This window comes from Euprymna scolopes, chromosome 32 (assembly GCF_053919585.1).
Source record: "Euprymna scolopes isolate OS-2025 chromosome 32, ASM5391958v1, whole genome shotgun sequence".
NCBI classification, from domain to species: domain Eukaryota; kingdom Metazoa; phylum Mollusca; class Cephalopoda; order Sepiida; family Sepiolidae; genus Euprymna; species Euprymna scolopes.
Window position 1 is genome coordinate 77113245 of NC_136513.1, and position 7648 is coordinate 77120892.

General features: G+C 39.7%; 1 non-coding gene across 1 annotated transcript; it reads right to left on the reverse strand.

Annotated features, from left to right (window-relative positions):
* Positions 1–4564: 4564 nt before the first annotated feature.
* Positions 4565–4637, reverse strand: Trnar-acg (transfer RNA arginine (anticodon ACG)). Its single transcript has one exon. It is a non-coding gene; the product is annotated as a tRNA-Arg (tRNA).
* Positions 4638–7648: the final 3011 nt, after the last annotated feature.

The following is a 7648-nucleotide window of genomic DNA, read 5'->3' on the forward strand; positions in this document are numbered from 1 at the left end:
TATGTACATGCCCATGACAAACTCGTTTAGCAACAAAATTTCACTCCTTGACTGCTGGGGTCCCTAAATGCTGAAAAGGCCTTTTACTCTAATAGCTTATTCCCTTGAACTGCTAGACTTTGGAATTCTCTCCCTGTTAACTGTTTCCTGGCGAACAGGAGTTTAAATGCAGTGTAAATCGATATCTCGCTCAGCTCTTTGCGTTACATAAGCAGACTCCCGGTTGGGGGTCAAACAATAAATTTAGCCAGGAAACGTGACCAAGGGTCAGGTACGGAATCTTCGTGTGGTCAAGGACGGCAAACAAAAAAGTCGGTCAGAAGTTTAGGAGAGCCTGGGAGATGACGTCAAAGCGAGTGACCACATTTTTACGAAACAATGCCGATTGAAATATCGGCCGATCGGAAATTGTCGTCTAGGCCATTCGGGTCGGGATCAAAGTGTAGTATCTGTTCTGCAGATGCTGCACTTAAGATAATTTGTACCAGTGAATGGAGGGGAACCCCTCCATACTGGGACAATTATGATTTTTGGTAACCAGAGTGCCCCCTTTTTGCCTACTTTTAGGGGAGCTGGTTTTTACCCCACATTAAAAACGGCCTTGTGCCTAATTTGCTTTGGTGGGGAAGCAAATAAATACAATAAATAAAAAGAGACACATCGAGAAGAGTTACTCGACACAACAACAAACGAGTGGGGTAGAAGCACAGTTTTGACACAGCAACCACCAACCCCGTCACGCCGCCATCAGATTTGTCAATCTGTCATTAAAACTTTTATGTACAGAAATAAACGACATATTTTTAGAATCAGCTCCGTGCGTTTTGTAATCCACTGATGATATAAGGATGTAACATAAGTCTAAGAAATGACAACAAAATGTTATTTATTGACGACTCAACCATCATCATCATCATCATCATCATCATCATCATCATCATCATCATCGGAGTAAAATATAACATTTGCATAGTCCAATGTAAACATGGTCTGGTATAGTACGTTCAAGTGAAAATATGCTATGTTTGGGAGAGGATATGATTAAAAAAAAATAGATTCGTCAATTGATTTTTATCATTTTCTTACATTTGCTTTCATACATTCGTCGGTCTATTACGCTTTTTTATGGAAATTGCTCCGGACAAAACGTGAAGCCACTTGATATGAGGATGTAACAACGACCAATGATGATTACCACGAAGACACGAGATACTTATTGATCTTAGCTTTGAAAAAAAAAACATCGCTATGGATCAGAGGAAAACAGTCAGCAGGAAGGGAGTTCCCCAAGTCTGCAGTTCTTGGATAGAAGCTACTGAAATAGGAAGCTGTATCACAATGAGGTATCAAAACAGTGAATTGGTGAAGACCACTAGATCAACGAGTCAAACAAGCTGGAACAAAGGAAGCAGGGAATGGAAGAAAGAAATAATAGTATTGAAAAAGTCTGTAAGAGGTTGCTGAGCAGAAGAAAAGGTGAGGCCAATCAAATTACGAATCAAATGATATTTACCCGTTCAAATATGACAACAGTACTCCATATATAGTCTGATAGTAGATGTGTAGAGATTTAGAATAGCGTCAGGTGTGAGGCAATGTTTAGAGCGATAGAGAGAACTGACTTTACAAGAAACAGGAAGAGCAATGGATCTAATGTGTGAACTACAAGAAAAATTTGCTGAGAAAGAAAAACCAAAAACTTTCAGATTCGATTATCCAAAGAACGCGTTTTATTTATAAACTATCGGAACCTGTAGAAATTCCACAGAGGACTCTTTCATATGTAATATATTGATGTTGGCATTCTGTTGATGTTCAACGCAAATGGAGCGCCCTGATATTATTGTACTTCTTTTGTTAAAACTGCAAAAGTATTTATCTTAGCTAGCAGGAACGCCCGGCGTAGACCTGTCGTAAAATATACTTAAATATAATATTTTAATTTATGTAGACTTCGTATATATTATTATAAAGTAAATTTTCTATATTCTTATATATATATATATATATATATATATATATATATATATATATATATATATATATATATATATATATATAAGTTACTATTTCAAAACATATATATCCATATGACTTGGATGCTTTAGTTTGAATCGAAACAGAAACCAAAATTTTGGAAGAAAAAAATACGTATATATATATATATATATATATATGTATATATATATATATATATATATATATAGAGAGAGAGAGAGAGAGAGAGAGAGAGAGAGAGAGAACTTGACTTCTTTCAGCTATGATCGAAATCGAAACCAAAACTTCTGAAAAATTCTTGGTAAACTTATTTATAAAAGAAATAGATAACTTGCGTGCCTTCAGCTATAATCGAAACCGAAACCAAAACTTATAAAGAATTCTTGGTAAAATTATATATTACAAAAACTGGAAGGTCATAACACTTAAACGACAGTCACTCGGAAGACAAAAAAATGTAAGCATGGCACAAAATAAGACACACGCTATCGTATTAATATACAGATACGTCCATTTTTTAACGCTGAATGCAGAGATTGAGTGGCGTGTCTTATAAAATCCACACTTGTGTAACTTCACGAAGTTTGTGGGCGTTAAATAATCAGGTTGCCATTTGATAGCGACTTATGAGACATACCTTTTATACATAGCCTCATTTTTTTTCTTTTGTTTTCTTTCTTTGTAAATCTACAGGGCGTTCCAAAAGTCTTGGGCACATTTGGACATTGAATGTCTCGAGAACTATTAAGGATATAAAAATGCATCTGGCATATTCAGAAATCTTGTATTCTCAAATTTTTCCTGGAATGTTCATAGATGTTCATGTGTAGCACCTTTCGTCACACGACACATATCAAGCAGATAGTCCAATTCTTTCCAAACGCGTCCCAACATTGCGGTGCCAATGGTTGCGACAGCTTCTGTTATTCGGGACTTCGGCTCATTCAAGTTCCTTGTGATGGGAGACACATATACCAGTCCTTTCACAAATCTCCACAAAAAGCGTAACTGTTTTCCGATTTTTTTTTTTTTTTTTTTTTTTTTTTTTTGCAAAATGCACGTTGAACAAGTGTCTATGGTCCAGTTCTTTTTTTTTTTTTTTTTTTTTTTTTTGCAAATTCACTTTTTTCTGGTTGAGTGAACGATATTTCTGGATCCAAAAATAAAATCAATAGCTTTACAAAAAAAAAACTTAATGCATTTATCTTTAAAATGACATTACTTCCATAATACTACCATTCATAGTTAAGCAGATATGAGCACTTGAAAAGTGTCCAAGACTTTTGGAACGCCTTGTATATACTTTTCCGTGTTTGTTTTTCATTTTGTAATTTTAAAAACAAAAACGATGTCTTTAAAAATCTTTCTTTTTTACTTCACCTTCCCCCACGAGAATAAGCTTAGGCACCAGATCAGTTTTTAATGTGAAGAAAATTGAGCCCCTAAAAAGTAACACTCTGAACCTGAAATAAACAAATACCAGTATAGTTCCTGTCGGCGCTTGTTAACTAATGAGTTAATAAACCCTTGCAGAATAATAATAAAAAAAAAAGTTATAATTCCTGGTAAGATAACCTCCTTAGAATGAACATATGTAACATAGCGCATATGGCGCGCGTGTGAGAAAATCAGCAGCAGTCGCAGGATACCTGACTAGCGAAAATATTAGCAGCAGCAGTCGTTTAGGCACATATGCGAATTAAGCAGGTATGTACGTGCTGATGTCACGGGAAGGAGGAGAAAAAAAAGGAGAAAAAAGGGACAGCACGTGGTCGAGCAAAACGAGAAGCAAATTGTATTTCGGGGAAGATGGGCGTGTGAAATCGAGAACGAGAACGCGCTGCCTATGGCTGGCGTAAGGTGGCGGGGAGAAAGACTTTTAAAAAGCACATGTAACATGGCGGAGCGTTGTAAAACACATGGGTGTGTGAAAATGCTTTTGGAAATATAATGAAATGCAATATTGTTGGAGGAACCACGGATAAATGCATTTATTTCTTTCATTTTATTTGTTTTGTTCCTGCGACGGTACCAGAAAACGTGTGGGTCCGAGTGGTCGAAATGTAACGACACGGTTAAAGTGTAACGGCCATATCCTACACTTTCATCTTAGTCGGCGTGGCAGAAAAGGCTGTCTACGTCCACATCGCGCATTAAGCAATCATCGCCATATGGTATGTACCCGAAGATTCTATTGTTTGCATTTGTTTCCCCGATATTTTTCTTGTCAGAATTCTTTCTAGAAAGATATCTGGGAATACGAGTGGAAGCCTGTGAAGGTTTTCAACATCCTAAGTGAAAGTAATTTTTGTGGAACGAACCGAATTCGAACTTAAGACATCCAGGTCTTCAGACCGTGTCGTTAACCACTAGATCACCGTCACCTCTCCTCGTTTAGCAACTAAAAGTGCTATCTCAACCTTATGCAGAACGCGAAAGAACATGTTATTTCAAACATAAGCATGACAGACTAATGAAAATGCTAACGATCAACTAATGAAAGTGCGATTAACTAAGGGTAAGGATAATGAGTAAACGTTGGATAAAATGATGATTAAAATTATTACGACCTTGCCAGGATTCGAACCTGGAATCTTCTGATCCGTAGTCAGACGCGCTATCCATTGCGCCACAAGTCCTGCCCGTATGCCGAAAGACGTTATCGCGACTGTATACAGACAGTGTTACATTTCGTTGACATGGGCAGGTAACTTTTTCGACAAAAACGAAACGGCCCAAAAACCTCTTATTTCGGGCTTGGTGTTGTTCGTTACGATCCATATATAGATAAGGACACTCTAGAAACTCACACTTTTCAAGGGAAAAAATAATTTTTTCAATTCAGTGCATCCGTTCAAAAGTTTTATTGGTACATACACACACATAAAAAAATAAACATTTAGAATTTTATTAGTTGTATAGAACATATAGATATAGATTGACATATTTTAATGCAATATTCTAATATTTCGAAACAGGCAAAATGTATATCTATTATATAAAAGTAATATTCCTGCCCATCTATTCACAAATTGGTTATATATACAAAAGGTACTGCTTCACAAATATATTTTAAGATATTAAATTTTTATTCACAGGAAAAACAAATACAATTGGGAAAATGAACAAAAAATTTAGTCACAAGGCCAACTTAAAAAGAAAGGGGGATGGTGAGGTTGGTTGGTCCATCTCCTCTCTGTTGGAAATTTTAAAGGATTTCTCTCTCGCCTAGCATCTTTTATCATGGTTACCCTTTTAAAATTGTATTTATGTGTGTAGGGAGGGGGTTCCTACTTAAACCCAATTTTAAAACATTTTTTATTTATATCAAAAAATACAAAAAAGATAACAATATTAATCAAAATTTCATTTGTGTCGAGGGAGATGGGGGGGGGGAGAAATAAAACGTGGTTAGTAAGGCCCTCCCAAACCGTCTGAAATGCTAGACCACCCGTTTCACTAAGGTTTATAAAGGAATCAGAGTTTCGCGGGAGGCCTCTTAATGGAGCTGAAGGGGGGGGCTAAACAGGGGAGAAAAGAAAAAATTGTGGTGAGAGGGGGGTGTTAGTGTTAGACTTGATTTCCTCCAAGATGGGTTGAATTTCGAGAGGTGGGGGGGGAGGCAAAAGAAAAAATTGTTGTTTTCGAGGTTGGGGGTCTTGGAGGATTTATAATAAGGGAAACGAGATTTATTTGGCTGGCTGTGAGGCTGAAGGAAGTAAAATTGGAAAGGGGCGGGGTCTGACAACCGCCCCCCCCCCCCCGAACATAGGCGGGGAACACGTAATCAAATTTGGCCCCTCTTCGTACACACAGACTTGCTACATGTATCCATCTTCTTTCAAAAGCCCTGCGATGCAGCCTTCTTCTGTCGCATCTTATCTTTACCCTTTAGTTGGTGTTTAAAGAAAGCGATTAGATCCTGATAAAAAAAAGGCAGCAACCCCCGGCCATCTTGCAGTCTTGACGTCCAAATCACCATTCTCGCCACAGCCAGGATTGCGATGTAGACCATTTGTCTTTCCTGGTCCCACGACAGCCTCACGTTGTCCACTACGTTTGATACAGGTGAGGATGCTTGGGGTCGATGCAAGCCATCACCTCACCAACATACGACTAGTACTGCTGGAGTTCACAGCAATCGAAAAATGCGTAATCAGTTGTTTGCGGCCATCGTCTGGCAACGGGGACAGGCCGGCGACTCCAAGAAACCAGAACTGCATTGTATATTGTTGAGGGGAAGCGCGTTTCAGGCAAATCACCAGGTTAGAGAGAACGAGTTGTTCAGATGACTCGAACCTGGCGTCCAACTCCACGCGGAGCGGATCTCACTCTGCTGCCAACCCAAACGCGCGCATAGCAAGTTGTCAGCGGCCTTCCCCAATAGATCCCTGTGGAGTTCCCTACAGGTGGCAGTCACAAAGTCGCTGGACCTTGGTAGTCGTTTTAGCATGGTTTGGTACTCTTTCAGAAAGGCTGAATCTCCCCGCGGCCTGCGACGACTCATGATAGAGGAGTCAAGAATGAGGTCGAGAAATGAATGAGGTCGCGGGGTGCCACAGTTGATCATCTTGAAGGTAGTGGCTCAGGAAGGCCAGCCTCTCGGGGTCTCGGCATTCCAAAACCTTCCTCACACAGACATTGAATAGAGAACTGTCTGCTCACCCAGTGTCTTCCTCTGTCCCAAAAGAACGAGGACAAGAGTGTGACAAGAGCTTTACGGTGTTGTGCAGGCAGAGGAATTATGGCCAGTCCGTAAAAGATGAGAGGGAAGACTATGTGGCGCATACCTCGGCTCTACTCTTTAAGGAAAATTTCCTAGGAAGCCACGAGTTGACCGCAGCCTCCACCTTTGATCGTACCTCCGACCAATTCTTACGAAGCTGGAGACTCAGTCCGAACCACACACCGAGAATCCGAACCGGGCCATCCGGCCAGCTGAAGGGCGCCAGGAGGTTTGCGTTGCCACTCCAGGCGCCTAATCGCAGTCCGACTGACTTACTGTGGTTTATCTTGGCCCCCGTAATTCTTTTGCCAGCGGCTCCGATATGATCTTGATGCCTCTGAAACTCGACACGAAGACCGTGACATCATTGGCGAACATGGATACCTTGGCGGCTGAGCTGCCAGGCAGAGCCATTCCGCGCAGGGCTGAATTTGTCTCCCCACGTCTCAGCTTGTAGAGCAGAGGCTCCAAGGCCAGGACATAAAGCAGGGGCGACAGTAGACAACCTTGACGAACCGACTGAGAGATAACAAAGGGTTTCGAGCGCTTTCCGTTGACTTGCACAACAGCTGTGGGCTGTTGATACATCACGGAAATCAACTTGCAGAAGTCTGGTTTAAAACTGGCGGCCTCTACGACAGATGCCTGGAAACGATGGTCGGCCCTCTCAAACGTTTTGGACTGATCTCATTTACATATTACATTACAGAAAATCTGTTTTAATAATTAGCTCTAAATTTTTAATGGCAATTAGTAATAGAATTGTTTTAAGTATTCTATTTAGAAATATTATATGAGTTGTTTTATTTAATTTACTTGTAATTTAGTTCACATTTAATTTAATTTATTTTTAAGTACTATGATAACCAGTACCAGCTGCGTTTAAAAACGGAAGTTTTCATTTAACCTATGGGTTATTTTCTT